Genomic DNA, 16,252 nt, shown 5'->3' with positions numbered 1-16,252 from the left:
CAATGTAATCTTTCCACCTATCTGTTCTCTCCTCTGCATTTAACAGTGGAATTCCCGTTGCACTCTTAATGTTACCACCGTTGCTTTTAATGTCATCAAAGGTTGTTTTGACTTTCCTGTATGCTGAGTCTGTCCTTCCGACAATCATATCTTTTTCGATGTCTTCACATTTTTCCTGCAGCCATTTCGTCTTAGCTTCCCTGCACTTCCTATTTATTTCATTCCTCAGCGACTTGTATTTCTGTATTCCTGATTTTCCCGGAACATGTTTGTACTTCCTCCTTTCATCAATCAACTGAAGTATTTCTTCTGTTACCCATGGTTTCTTCGCAGCTACCTTCTTTGTACATATGTTTTCCTTCCCAACTTCTGTGATGGCCCTTTTCAGAGATGTCCATTCCTCTTCAACTGTTCTGCCTACTGCGCTATTCCTTATTGCTGTATCTATAGCGTTAGAGAACTTCAAACGTATCTCGTCATTCCTTAGAACTTCCGTATCCCACTTCTTTTCGTATTGATTCTTCCTGACTAATGTCTTGAACTTCAGCCTACTCTTCATCACTACTATATTGTGATCTGAGTCTATATCTGCTCCTGGGTACGCCTTACAATCCAGTATCTGATTTCGGAATCTCTCTCTGACCATGATGTAATCTAACTGAAATCTTCCCGTATCTCCCGGCCTTTTCCAAGTATACCTCCTCCTCTTGTGATTCTTGAACAGGGTATTCGCTATTACTAGCTGAAACTTGTTACAGAACTCAATTAGTCTTTCTCCTCTTTCATTCCTTGTCCCAAGCCCATATTCTCCTGTAACTTTTTCTTCTACTCCTTCCCCTACAACTGCATTCCAGTCGCCCATGACTATTAGATTTTCGTCCCCCTTTACATACTGCATTACCTTTTCAATATCCTCATACACTTTCTCTATCTGTTCATCTTCAGCTTGCGACGTCGGCATGTATACCTGAACTATCGTTGTCGGTGTTGGTCTGCTGTCGATTCTGATTAGAACAACCCAGTCACTGAACTGTTCACAGTAACACACCCTCTGCCCTACCTTCCTATTCATAACGAATCCTACACCTGTTATACCATTTTCTGATGCTGTTGATATTACCCGATACTCATCTGACCAGAAATCCTTGTCTTCCTTCCACTTCACTTCACTGACCCCTACTACTAGATTGAGCCTTTGCATTTCCCTTTTCAGATTTTCTAGTTTCCCTACCACGTTCAAGCTTCTGACATACCACGCCCCGACTCGTAGAACGTTATCCTTTCGTTGATTATTCAATTTTTTTCTCATGGTAACCTCCCCCTTGGCAGTCGCCTGCCGGAGATCCGAATGGGGGACTATTCCGGAATCTTTTGCCAATGGAGAGATCATCATGACACTTCTTCAATTACAGGCCACATGTCCTGTTGATACACGTTACGTGTCTTTCATGCAGTGGTTTCCATTGCCTTCTGCATCCTCATATCGTTGATCATTGCTGATTCTTCCGCCTTTAGGGGCAATTTCCCACCCCTAAGACAAGAGAGTGCCCTGAACCTCTATCCGCTCCTCCGTCCTCTTTGACAAGGCCGTTTGCAGAATGAGGCTGACTTCTTATGCCGGAAGTCTTCGGCCGCCAATGCTGATTATTTATCAAAACTTAGGCAGTGTCGGGGATCGAACCCGGGACCGAAGACGATTTGATTATGAATCAAAGACGCTACCCTTTTTTTTTTAATTTCACTTTTTTTTTTTTAAATCTCATTTTGTTCGGTTTCGTTCGTTGCATCTGCTCGGGGCGGACGTCGTAAGATTTCCGTTTAAGTTCGTTGTTGATCGATTAACTCAGTTTTTTTTATTGCAGAGAGCAGCTAACCCTCTGACCCACCATGCTGAGCTATCGTGGCGGCTGCATAGACCGCGGGTCAAAGTTGCAAGACACCTACGAAGTTACACTGACGAAGATACGTTGACATCCGATCCTGTCTTCGGGTGTTTCACTTCTTTCGTCAGGCGGTGTAGTTTTCTCTAAGTGAACTATTAGCGCGGAATATTTGTGCCATAACTGTGATCTACAGGTTCTTTGGAGGAGGGGCTACCCTACTGACACTCATTTTGCCGGCTGTAGCGTCGCGAAGCAGCATCGACAGCATCGGTACGTGCTAGCTGTACATCAGATTTCATTCATGACATATTTTACGGCACCTGCTTCTAATAACATTTGGGTTCTCAGTAGCAATAATTCTCAATGTGGCTAGGTGGGAAAAAGAGTGCAGTGATTCAGAAGCCAATCGCTTCTGTCTTCTAAGTTATACTTGTTTGCGTACTACTGAGAATTTAACTTATGTTGCTGGCTATTAAATGTGCAAAACCATTATTGCGACATGCAAAAAAATCGTTCAAACCGCTCTAAGCACTATGGGACTTAACGTCTTAGGTCATGAGTCCCCTAGACTTAGAACTACTTAAACCTAACTAACCTAATAGTATCACACACACCCACGCCCGAGGCAGGATTCGAACCTGCGACCACAGCAACAGCGCGGTTCCGGACTGAGGAGCCTAGAACCGCTCGGTCACAGCGGCCGGCTGCGACGTGCAACGACCTTTGAATTGGCATTAATAACTGTACTACTTGTTTGGATACACTAATGATTGACGTTTCAGCTCAACCACACGATGTAGGTTTGAATAATGCCATCTACATTCTGTATACTGGGTAACTCAGAAATCCTATTACACACTTTGAAACGTCCCCTTTGAACAATTATACACGACTGTCCTTAAACTGATACACAATATTTTTTTTTAGCGCAACGCAATCTGACTTTCAAAAATCCTACAAAAGAATGGCCCTGACTAACATTAAACTATACCTATCACAAATCACTTACCTCACAAAAATCTTCGCTGCTCAAGCTACTGCAATACAGCGAGCGCCACTACTGCCAGCTAAATAAAAGATTCAAACTATGGAAGGCACTAACTACTGATAGGGATAGTTAGCAAATGAAAGATATTAATAGAGAACAAACAATGTATTTACCTTGATATCATCATGTATAAATATAGCAGTTCATGACAAATTACAAATCTCCGCCATCTCTCTCCCCACATCCACCACTGCTGGCGGCTCACCTCCAACTGCGCAACGCTACGCGCTGTTCACAGCCAGCTGCCTAACACTACAATGGCGAGTATTACAACAATGCAAAGCAGCCACAGACTGCACACAGCACAGCCAGTGATTTTCATACAGAGGTGGCGTTACCAATAAAAAAACCTAAACAGCCTACTTACAACTTACAAGTGTTGTAGAGGGAAACTCAGGACAGTAATACTCGGTAATAAGCTCGAGCCGGCCGGAGTGGCCGTGCGGTTCTAGGAGCTACAGTCTGGAACCGCGTCACCGCTACGGTCGCAGGTTCGAATCCTTCCTCGGGCATGGATGTGTGTGATGTCCTTAGGTTAGTTAGGTTTAAGTAGTTCTAAGTTCTAGGGGACTGATGACCACAGAAGTTAAGTCCATAGTGCTCAGAGCCATTTGAACCAATAAGCTCCAGTCAGGAAATGCGCCGTTTGGATGACAGAATCTGAACAATGGAAGGCAATAATCGTTGACAGAGGTCGGTGTATCGCGTCACATAATGTCTTGCGTGACGTCATATGATGTGTCATCGGAAAACAACCCAATAGCCCATTAAATTTCGGGCATGCAACCGTGCAAATAAAATTTCCTGCACTGATATTTCGGCCGCGTATCGTCCGGCCGGATGATATGCGGCCGAAATATCAGTGGAGGAAATTTTATTTGTGCGGCTGCATGCCCGAAATTTAATGGACTATTCATTACCCCGCGAGAAGTTGACAATGCACAACAACCCAATAAATTGAGGCGCATGTACACCAGTTGCTACTGAGTGTAGAACTGCACGGACTATCACGACCAGGGTACTCCGTGCAGTTGCGCAAACCTGCTGCGCCAGGGTTGCTTAGTTTAGCGCATCCGTCTAGTGAGCAGGAGAGCCGGATTCGAATACCTGTCTTGGCACAAATTTCATTCATCTGGGTGTATATATCACATGTGTCTGAGACTTGAAAAAGTGTCTCGAGCCGTGTGGTTCCATTTGATTTAGCACCTATGTCTGGGTTTAAATTAGGAGCCGTTTCTTTCGACGCTGAGATGCTATTCCAATACAGTTGGACAGCCTCTGTAGTGCTGTCTGAGTTAGGGAGAATACTAACGAGGGAACCTCCCCATCGCACCCCCCTCAGATTTAGTTATAAGTTGGAACAGTGGATAGGCCTTGAAAAACTGAACACAGATCAATTGAGAAAACAGGAAGAAGTTGTGTGAAACTGTGAAAAAATAAGCAAAATATACAAATTGAGTAGTTCATAGGAACATATGCACCATCAAGGACAATTGGTTCGCAGGAGCGCCATGGTCTCGTGGTAACGTGAGCAGCTGCGGAAGGAAAGGTCCTAGGTTCAAATCCTCCATTGAGTGAAAATTTTTATTTTTTGTTTTCAGTTTATGTGACAAACTCTTATGTTTTCATCACTTTTTTGGGAGTGATCATCACATCCACAAGAAAACCTAAATCGAGCAAGGTAGAAGAATCGCCAAGTGTACAAGTTAGGTGGGTCGACAACATATTCCTGTCATGTGGTGCACATGCCGTCACCAGTGTCGTATAGAATATATCAGATGTGTTTTCCTGTGGAGGAATCGGTTGACCTATGACCTTGCGATCAAATGTTTTCGGTTCCAATTGGAGAGGCACGTCCTTTCGTCTACTAATCGCACGGTTTTGCGATGCGGTCGCAAAACACAGACACTAAACTTATTACAGTGAACAGAGTCGTCAATGAACGAACGGACGGATAATAACTATGCAAAAATAAATAAAGTAAAATTTTCACTCCAGGGAAGACTTGAACCAAGGACCTCTCGTTCTTCAGCTGTTCACGCTACCACGGGACCACGGCGATCCTCAGCTCACTTTGTGCTTGATGTTGCCTATGTAGCCCATGGACTATTCAGTTTGTATATTTTGCTTATTTTTTCACAGTTCTACACAACTTCTTCCTGTTTTCTCAATTGATCTGTGTTCAGTTTATCAAGGCCTATCCACTGTGCCAACTTATAACTAAATCTGAGGGGGGTGCGATGGGGAGGTTCCCTTGTAAGCGAGATGTTGGGTGATTGGGGATTTAGATTGAGGAGGGAGGCGTGCTAACGTAGCCGATGCAGTTACGTAATGCCAGTGCGCAAGTGTGGCGTCGAGATTAGCGCATCTGCCTAGTAAGCAAGATATCCGAGTTCGAATCCCAGCTTTGATAAAAACTTTCATTCGTCGCTTGAATCTCAATATTCACGTAATTTCTGCTCGTTTTTAGAAATTTTGAACTAGAATCTGTATAGAATACGGTGCAGTACCCTACTGATAAATCAACTGTTTACTTCCTTCAAAAGATACGGCCATATTCGACGTAGTACTGAGTGTAAATTCAGTGACGACCTATATTTTCACATTCAGAAGAGATAATGCAAAAGGAAGAAGGGAGTAAAGAAGAAAGAGTCATGAGAAAGATAATGCTTTTCCAACGAAGGAGCGCCTTACAATAGCAAAGCATGTGCCATTACCAACAGCAAAGATGTCATATACCATTGATCTACCTGAGATGGTGAATGAAATCCAGAAAAGTTGCTCCAGATGCGAGTTTCCTCAATCTAAGATTTTCGCATTGGTGCACTGCACAAGATGAAAAAATAGATCTCTGTTTAATAGCAAAAGGAACTGAAGCTTCCTGGCAGATTAAAACTGTGTGTCGGACCGAGACTCGGTATTTTCAGATGTATTTTCACACTTCAAAAGAAAATAACATATTGAGATACTTACATAGATATACACTGACAAAAAGAATACTTAACAACAATAAAATGAGTAATGTAGAGCAATGAATTTTCGGGAATACATTTTTCTATGTAAAATATGTGAGTGATTAATATTGCGAGGTCAAATGTTAATGGAAACGCGAGAAAGACCATTGCAACGTGAAATACTGGTACATTAATATCCGGTTTCACCGCCATAATATTGAATTAAAACATGCAAACGTGCATGCATTGTGTTGAACGGGTACCGGATGTCATTTTGTTGGATGGAATTCCGTGTCTGTTGCCCTTGCTTAAACAACACACGGGCGGTTAATGCTAGTTGTCGATGACGCTGGAGTCGTCGTCCGATGATGTCACATATGCTCTCGATTGGAGACAGATCTGGTGGTCGAGCAGGTCAAGGCAACGTGTCGACACTGTGTAGAGCATGTTGGGACCGAAGTATCTGGGCGGACGTTATCCTGTTGGAAAACACCACCGGGAAAGCTGTTCAAATGGTTCAAACGGCTCTGTGCACTATGGGACTTAACATCTAGGGTCATCAGTCCCCTAGAACTTAGAACTACTTAAACATAACTTAAGCTAAGGACAGCACACAACACCCAGTCACCACGAGGCAGAGAAAATCCCTGACCCGTCCGGGAATCGAACCCGGAAGCCCGGGCGTGGGAAGCGAGAACGCTACCGCACGACCACGAGCTGCGGACTGGAATGCTGTTCGTGAAAGGCAGCACGAAAGTTCGAACCACCAGATTGACGTACAGATTTGCAGTCAGGATGCGTGGGATAACCACGAGAGTGCTCCCAGACCATAACCCGAGGTGTTATCTAGCACACAGACGGGTTATTTGCGCCGGCCGTAGTGGCCGTGCGGTTCTAGGCGCTACAGTCTGGAACCGCGAGACCGCTACGGTCGCAGATTCGAATCCTGCATCGGGCATGGGTGTGTGTGATGTCATTAGGTTAGTTATGTTTAAGTAGTTCTAAGTTCTAGGGGGACTGATGACCTCAGAAGTTAAGTCCCATAGTGCTCACAGCCATTTGATCCATTTTTTGGTTTTTTGCAGGCCTTTAAGTGATCTCTTCATCACTCTTCATCACTGGTACGGATCAGAACCAGCTTTCATCAGAAAACAGACCTCCACCCTGTCCTCCAATGAGCTCTCGGTTGACACCACTGAACTCGAAAGTGGCAGTGGTTAGGAGTCAGTGGAATGTACCTACAGTGCGTCTTGCTCGGAGCTGTCCTTCAAATGGCTCTAAGCACTATGGGACTTAACATCTCAGGTCATCAGTCCTCTAGACTTCGAACTACTTAAACTTAACTAACCTAAGCACATCGCACACATCCATGCCCGAGGCAGGAATAGAACCTGCGACCATAGCAGCAGCGCGGTTCCGGACTGAAGCGCCTAGAAACGCTCGGCCAAAGCGGAGGACGGAGCTTTCCTTGAAGTAACCTGTTTGTAACAGCTACTTGTTTCGGTGTGATGCCAACTGCTGCTCAGGTTGCTGCAAGGATGCAGTTCAGTGCGCCAGAACCATGCTCGAAAACGATGGTCTTCCCTCCCGGTAGTGCCACGTGGGCGTCCGGAGACCGGTCTTGAAGCGACCATACATTCTTGTAGCCACATATGCCCTCAATCATGTGCAGTGCTACACTCCAGCCAAGTCTGCCTGCAGTACGGCAGAAGCAACATCCATATTCTCGTAACCCTATTGTACGACCTCGTTCGAATTCAGTGAGGTGTTGATAATGACGTCTTTGTCATCTTAAAAGCATTCTTGACTAACACTGACTTACCAAGTCCAATTTCAAAGGAAACTATCGCTCACGACCGTTATAACATGTATTTAAAGCAAACGTGATTAGCATCCCCATTGTGGTGCTATTAGTCGCATTCTTATGCGACTGGCGCGAAATTTGAATAGTCATTATCTTTCGCATGTAGAAACACGCCTACTAACGATATTTCAGTTGGTAGTTCGTAAATAAAATCCATCAATACGATACTTCATTGCAAGTTGCTAGTAAGAAACTATTTCTGTCCGGATGAAGCATACATGCTACATGCCTTAATATTTTTTTGAAGCACAATAATTTTTACACTAGCATTTTAGATTTAGGCTTTGCCCCAAAAGAACTCATTGACCACCAACACGAGCTTGAGTGACAAAATATAAGCTGAGGACTTAGGGTGCTGCACATACTAAGTAAAATTTAATTTACTACGCTTGTTGGTGAAGTAATTTCAATGTCCAGGAGTGTATTTCATAAAAGTAATAGCGTGACTGACTATTACTGATCTAGCTTCACAATTTTCTCGAAAAAATACTAAATATGAAGAAAAGTTACAGGACTGATATCGTTGTCCAGAGACGTTATCTGTAGGATATAATGTGGGGTATTCTGGAGCATTGTTCTTCTGCCCTGTGTAACAGGTGTAAAGTACGGGGGGAAGTCAAATGAAAACCGAACACCCGCCACACGGTGATCATGGAACGGCTCCTTTCAAAAGTAATCATCACATTTATCCCACTTGGAGACGATGAGATAAATTTCTGTTTCGCAGAACGCGATCGACCGCTGACGGATCCACAACCGCACCCATTCTATCACTTGCTCGTCCAACTGAGACCGACGTACATGGACGTCTTTCTTCAGGCAGCGAAATATGTGAAAATCCTTCATCGGCTGCAGGGGTCCCCTATTCGTCTAGCTCCTCGAGCGTGATAACACAACAAATGCGCATCGTTCCGAAGACACTTTGCATAAACTGCGACAGCCATAAAGTCAAAACGGCCAGTAATGACGTCGATCGGAATCATCCTATTGCACTATAACGCCCGCGCCCACACAGACAATCAGAAGAAGGCTACACCTCAGCGATGTGGTTGGGAATCACTGCTGAATCCTCCACATAGCCAGGACCTTTCGCCCTGTGATTTTCCCATCTTTGGCGCCGTGATGTGAGACATGTTGGGACGTCGGTTTCGGTCGGACGAGGAAGTGTAAGAGAGGATGCGGTTATGGATCCATCATCTGCCTACCGCGTTCAACGAAACCGGAATCGATCGTCTAGTCTTCCATTGGCATGAATTTCGTAACGAGTGTGGTGGTTACCTTTGAATGGAAACGTTCAATGGTCCCGCTGTGGCGGGTGTTTGGATTTGAGTCGACTGCCCCTTATATATGTCTGATGCCTTGCAAGCGTCGGCACGTGCACTGCCGTCACATTGAGGCGTCCCGACGCCTCCCATCGGCGTCGAGGCCAGCGGGTCAAGGCGCATCGGGGATTAACGACGTGAAGCCCGATGGCAATCTCTCCTCAAACACCGCCAACACACATTCTTAACAAACCTTTATTTAGCCCAGAAATTTTCCCAACATTGCGCAACTCTGTTACAGCTTAAGCAGCACATTGAAGGGACGTTGATAAAAGTCTATCAAGTTTACGTTTTTAGAAACATAAATCGACTCCGATTCTCAGCAGATCATGCAATACTGCAGGGTATCCAACGAAAGTCTCCCTGATAATATAATTAATTAACGTGTAAATGAAGATCAATGGCGGAATGCAACAGTGCTTATCGTGAAAGCTGTAACAAATTGTTTGTGTAAATAAAAACTAAATATTAGTTTCATGTTGTTGATTCCCTTTCTCAAGATTACTAGTTTAGGGTCCTTCATTAGCTGCATAATTTTTTACTGCGAAGGATTGCATCAAACTGTATACCATCTACAGAAATAAAATAAACTATTTGTCACGATAGAACTAAAGAGAAACGTTTCAAGTAACAGTGAATGGGAGATAACCTAACATTACGTTCACAGTACGCTTTATGAGAAGAGGAGGGTATTCATTTGGGAAATCTGAAGACTTAATTGTTCATCTTCAGTGCTGTAAAGGCGAGGCAACAGTGGTGTATAGCAGAACGTGCAGAGTCAAAGCAGAAATCTGATGAAAATGCACTCTGAAAATATGACGTCGAGCATCTGAAGCGAGTCTCACCACGCCTATTTTGCTACCAGCCAAAAACATCATCTCTCCATTCGGCGAAGTCACGGCATCGATTTATAACCTTGCAGTAGTATATCTAGATTCGAGTTTAGCAACTCAATAAAATTAATTTAAGAAACTAATTATGAAAGTACGTTGGACTTCGACTTACCAACACCACGTAATTTGTTTCTAGGAAGTCGTAATAAACATTGACTCTGCAAACTATGCTAAGCCCTTCTGTTTTCAGCTTCCAAAATGGTTCAAATGGCTCTGAGCACTAGGGGACTCAACTGCTGAGGTCATTAGTCCCCTAGAACTTAGAACTAGTTAAACCTAACTAACCTAAGGACATCACAAACAACCATGCCCGAGGCAGGGTTCGAACCTGCGACCGTAGCGGTCTTGCGTTTCAGCTTCCAGTCCCTCTCCTCTCCTCCCCTCCTCTTAACGGGATAGACAAAAACTTCATCCTTTGCATATTTTCGGCAGCAAATGCACGCTAGTTAAAGGTGATTTGCCAATACAGTAATCATATGTATGACAAGCGTCTTGATTCAATACTGTCCGGTTGCGTTGCACAGTTAGCGCCATGGGTACTCGTACTGGGCCTTAGAGTACTAGAGTTCAGGAGCTGGATTCTGGGTCTAGTTACATTTTTGTTTTCTTTCTGATTTCGATCTGTCCAATAATGCCGTACCACATTTTTATTACGCAACACTCATCCGATTTTAACGTTGAACATAGCAGTTCTTAAACAGACACACCAGCTACACTACTGGCCATTAAAATTGCTACACCACGAAGCAGACGTGTTACAGAGGCGAAATTCAACCGACAGGAAGAAGATGCTGTGATAATCAAATGATAACCTTTTCAGAGCATTCACACAAGGTTGGAGCCGGTGGCGACACCTACAACATGCCGACATGAGGAAAGTTTCCAACCGATTTCTCATACACAAACAGCAGTTGACCTGCGTTGCCTGGTGAAACGTTGTTGTGATGCCTCGTGTGAGGAGGAGAAATGCGTAACATCACGTTTCCGACTTTGATAAAGGTCGGATTGTAGCCTATCGCACTTGCGGTTTATCGTATCGCAACATTCTTGCTCGCGTTTGTCGAGATCCAATGACAGCAAGCAGAATATGGAATCGGTGGGTTCAAGAGGATAATACGGAACGCCGTGCTGGATCCCAACGGCCTCGTATCACTAGCAGTCGAGATGACAGGCATATTATCCGCATGGCTGTAACGGATCGTGCAGCCACGTCTCGATCCCTGAGTCAGCAGATGGGCACGTCTGCAATACAACAAACATCGGCACGAACAGTTCGACGACGTTTGCAGCAGCATGGACTATCAGCTCGGAGACCATGGCTGCGGTTACCCTAGACGCTGCATCACAGACAGGAGCGCCTGCGATGGTGTACTCAACAACGAACGTCGGTGCACGAATCGCAAGACGTCATTTTTTCGGATGAATCCAGGTTCTGTTTACAGCATCATGATGGTCGCATCCGTGTTTGGCGACATGGCGGTAAACGCACATTGGAAGCGCTGTTCGTCATCGCCATACTGCCGTATCACCCGGCGTGATTGTATGGGGTGCCATTGGTTACACGTCTCGGTCACCTCTTGCTCGTATTGACGGCACTTCGAACAGTGGACGTTACATTTCACATGTGTCACGATCCCTGCGAAACCCTACATTTCAGCAGGATAATGCAGGACCTCATGTTGCAGGTCCTGTACGGGCCTTTCTGGATACAAAAAATGTTCGACTACTGCCCTGGCCAGCACATTCTCCAGATCTCTCACCAACTGAAAACGTCTGGTAAATTGTTCTTGAGCAAGTGGCTCGTCACAATACGCCAGTCACTACTCTTGATGAACTGTGGTATCTTGTTGAAGCTGCATGGGCAGCTGTATCTGTACACGCCATCCAAGCACTGTTTGACTCAATGCCCAGGCGTATCAAGGCCGTTATTACGGCCAGAGCTGGTTGTTCTGGGTACTGATTTCTCAGGATCTATGCACCCAAATTGCGTGAAAATGTAATCACATGTCAGTTCTAGTGTAATATGTTTGTCCAATAAATACCTGTTTATCATCTGCATTAATTCTTGGTGTAGCAATTTTAATGGCCAGTAGTGTAAAAAGAAGCTATCTGTAACAGGACAGAAATAACTGCAGAACTTTTCAATATGGAGATGTTAAACAGATTACATTTAGTGAGACCGATGCGTGGCTTTGCAGTGTTGACAATGGACTGAAAAGCATCCAGAGGAGTAGTGTGTAGAAGAGAATAGAGTAATGGTTTAAAGGCAAAATACGACTTTGAAAGTGGAATAATAAAAGCGATTGTAGTAGTCAGAGTCGGCCCGACCCTAGCCCTACTTCGTCTGCTGGAGCAGTGCGTCTTTGCAAAGTAATCGGTAAGTACCTCCAAATGGAAATTTTGACCGGTCCTGGGGCCAATCAGAGCACTGGGTGCGTATGTTTCGTATAGGACACCACGTAGGGGAAGGTGGGGGTTGGGGGGCGGGGGGCGCTGGAAGCTGGAAGCCGATGGGCTTAGCAGAGAGTGCAGAATCAACCATTATTACGACAAAGCACAAAATACTCTGCTTCCTTGCAGCACATCGAATGGACGTGATTCAGACATTTGCACTGTGTTTTCGAGATGGGTGCATCCAACCGACGGGAAGATCACAGCAGGTACGAGTATTCGGGTTGCATTTGCGTGCTTGGAATTTTACGCATGTTTTCAGGTCATGCAGAGTCGTATTCGTTTTTCGCATTTTTTTTTTTTTTCGTTTTAACCTGCCCTGGCGAAGGTTGTGCCTTTGTTCTCTCTTTCTGTCTCATCACAACATGTGGCGATTTGTATCCGTTTCTAATTTAACCATCAATAATTTCAAGTGACTCCCAAACAGCTTCTCTCACTCGTAAAATCATGTTTCAGAAGCTTGTAATATTATTTTGAATTTTTTTGCGTTATAATGTCCGGTGCGCATCTTAAACGGTTTCATCCCATTCATTGTATTTATCCATGACTGACAACTTTACATATGTTGTCTGTTTCCAACCTCATATTCCATTTTTCATATATTTGCTCTTCGCGAATTTATTATCTTGCACACCTTCCTTTTGTCTCGAGCTCTACCGTGTGTCCAGAATCACTGTAAGTGAGTGTTTAACATCTACCTCGTAAGAATGTGCCCCATTCACTTTTATGCGCATTAATTCTAGGCAAATGGGTAAGACACAAGCTGTTGTTTGTTTACAAAGGATCTCTGCTTATTTTTTAAATTAAGAATTGTATTGGAATACGTAGTTTCAAATTATCTTCAATAAGATGCTCCACATGAAACCATGGTATAATGTACTATCTACAAAGCTACGCAGCACTTGCATTTATTTTCCGTATGAATTTCACAGCACCACAAGTACGACTACGCAAATGTAGCTCTTCAAGACGGCGGAGATGGCGCCATCACAACTTATTACTTCCACCACAATACCTCATAAATTTTCAAGTTGTTAAACACTATAGGTGACAAATGAAAAAAAAGATATTTGTCCTGCTCAAGCTAAACCTATTAGGCTAAGCTAGTTACACTAGAAGTAGTACAGTTCGATATTCTAATACAAATTTCATCTGTATTGTTTCCGAGTAACCCCCCACCTGTTATCGTTGCGTTTTGCGAAACTTTTGCAATCTCCGGAACTTCACCATATAGTCAGATTGTGTTGTTAGTGGATCAATAAGAGTTTATGGGGGTACATTTTAGGGCAGGAGCCAGGTTCATAATCATACATGAACAAACAGGTTCAGTTCAAAAAAATGGTTCAAATGGCTCTTAGCTCTATGGGACTTAACTTTTAAGGTCATCAGCCCCCTAGAACTTAGAACTACTTAAATCTAACTAACCTAAGAACGTCACACACATCCATGCCCGAGGCAGGATTCGAACCTGCGACCGTAGCGGTCAGTTCCAAAAGAAGTGGCGGGCTTTCCAGGTCAGAATGCATGGATAAAGTGCGGTCTGTTGATTTTTTACAAGGACCTCTGCATACTTTTTAAATTAAAAATTGTATTGTTACGTGTAGTTTCAAATTATCTTAAATAAGATGCTCCACATGAAACCATGGTATAATATACAATCTACAAAGCTGAGCTTATTCTGTCAGTTTACGTGATATGGATGTTTTATGTTCTCTTTTAAGGTGAAGCTATTGCTGGATGTATGCTCAGTATTTCCTAAAGCCAAAATAAATAAATGAAAAAAAAGTTTATGAAACCCCAAAGGCATTATTTGTATTCCATAGTTATTTGACTGTGAGCGAAAGCAAACAACAATGGCTTCGAAAGTGGTTCTGCCTGTCAGTTGCGAATTGTTTGTTGCAATCCGGCCTTTAAAGGGTCCCAAACGCGAGTAACCTAGGGCAGTGATCACTGTCGCTTGCAATATCGCTGCAGTCGTTCGCTCACCTCAGTCCCGCCACACACTGCCGATTTGTCAAGTAATCTCAACCAGCGTTACCAACGCCACTGAGTCGAAAAGTTCTACCACAGGAAAAGAGCTGCTACGTTTAGCAGCAGGGGCTGCTGATCTTCATATTCCCGCAAAACACTTGCAAAAATAAACTAAAAAACAGGAATTCCGATTTATTAAACTTGTTTTGAAACGCATTTCTTCGGAAGTGAAGATCACTTTACGGAATATTTGAGAAAAAAATTCTGTCGATAGTTGCAAATTTAATTTTATTTCCTTCACCGATTTCAACAGATTAGTTTGTCATCTTCAGAAGGCTACAGAAATAGACATATTATAAAACTTTAGATATCGGCTACACATTTATGAATATACAAACATTAACCCAAACTCAAAATATCTGTTGAATCAGCAGTTTGCGTTTAAAAATAGTCACTATTTTGAATGCATAGCACGTCTTATAAAACGTAAAAATTCATCGATTTCTTTTACATATTAGAACCATACGGAATTTTTTTTCAAATGTATTATATACGACTTGTTTATATACCTTTACATACTTTTTACAACCTTTTATGTATTTCCTTGCTGCTAGCACGTCAGCTTGACGTGTACATAGATGTGATTCACTTACCATACATAATCAATGTGAGTTTACAGTAATCACAAACGTGTACATTTTTTTTACATATAATAGCATTATGCTTCAATTAAGGAGATATTAACGTCTGTTAATGCAATACTACGTAATTTTCTGCAACATAGTTCCTATACATTACGTAAATGTACAGTTAAGATCTAAAGATTTGTAATATCTCTAATTTTGTAGCCTTCTTAAGATGACGACTGAATTTTGTTCTGAAATATATCCTACAGCTCCTAAAAATTACAGCCGAGAGCAAAATAACAAATTTATAGAACACATTACGTGTTTTACTGGCACCAGGTGTATTGTACATTATTTTCTTTTTCTTCAATCTTGGCGGAACTATAGAAATATTGCCAATAGCAGGATTGCTGTAGATTGTATGAGAGATATAAATTACGTGAAGTGACAACAGACTCGAATACAGCTGTGTAATATATTTGCCCTGAAGATCTGAATGAAAATGCTCACTTAATTTTATGGTGCTTCATGGTGTTTAGAAGATAAAACTTTAATAATGCGTATACTAGTTTCATAAATAACTCAAAATCGTCGGATGGAGCCCAGTGTACCGTGGCTATTACTACGAACTTTCTATCAATTCTACTTCTACAGCACACACTTCAAAATGTTAATCACTGCAGAATCGGAGTGTATATTTTGTATTACGTCTACATCCATACTCCGGAAGTCCCGTACGACTACTAGTCCTTTTCTTTCCTGTTCGACTGGTAAACAGTGTGAGAAAGAATCGACTCTCTAAACGCTTTCGTACGATCACTAATATCTCTTATCTTCCTGGGCCTTTCGTGAAAGGTACATTGGTGGCAGTGGGAACGTTCTACAGCCAACTTCAAATGCCTGTTGTCTAAATTACCTCAACAGTGTTTCGTGAAGAGAACATCACCTTTCCTCCAGGGACTGCCGTTTGAGTTCACAAAGCAGCTTCGTAATTTCCCGTCAACAAATCCAGCAACCTGCTGCGGAATTTTTCAATATCTTCCTTTAATCCGACCTGGTGGGGATCACAAACGTTGGCGCAGTACTCAAGAATGGGTTGCACTAGTGTTCTATACGCAGTCGCCTTCACAGATGAACCACATTTCCCCAATTTTTCCCAATAGACCGGAACAATCATTGAAATGATAATTAAATAAATACCTTAAGCTGTCGACAGCCGTTGATATACATAAACCGGGAC

Source organism: Schistocerca serialis, chromosome 8 (genome assembly GCF_023864345.2).
Source record: "Schistocerca serialis cubense isolate TAMUIC-IGC-003099 chromosome 8, iqSchSeri2.2, whole genome shotgun sequence".
Taxonomy (NCBI): domain Eukaryota; kingdom Metazoa; phylum Arthropoda; class Insecta; order Orthoptera; family Acrididae; genus Schistocerca; species Schistocerca serialis.
This window is presented reverse-complemented; position numbering follows the sequence as displayed.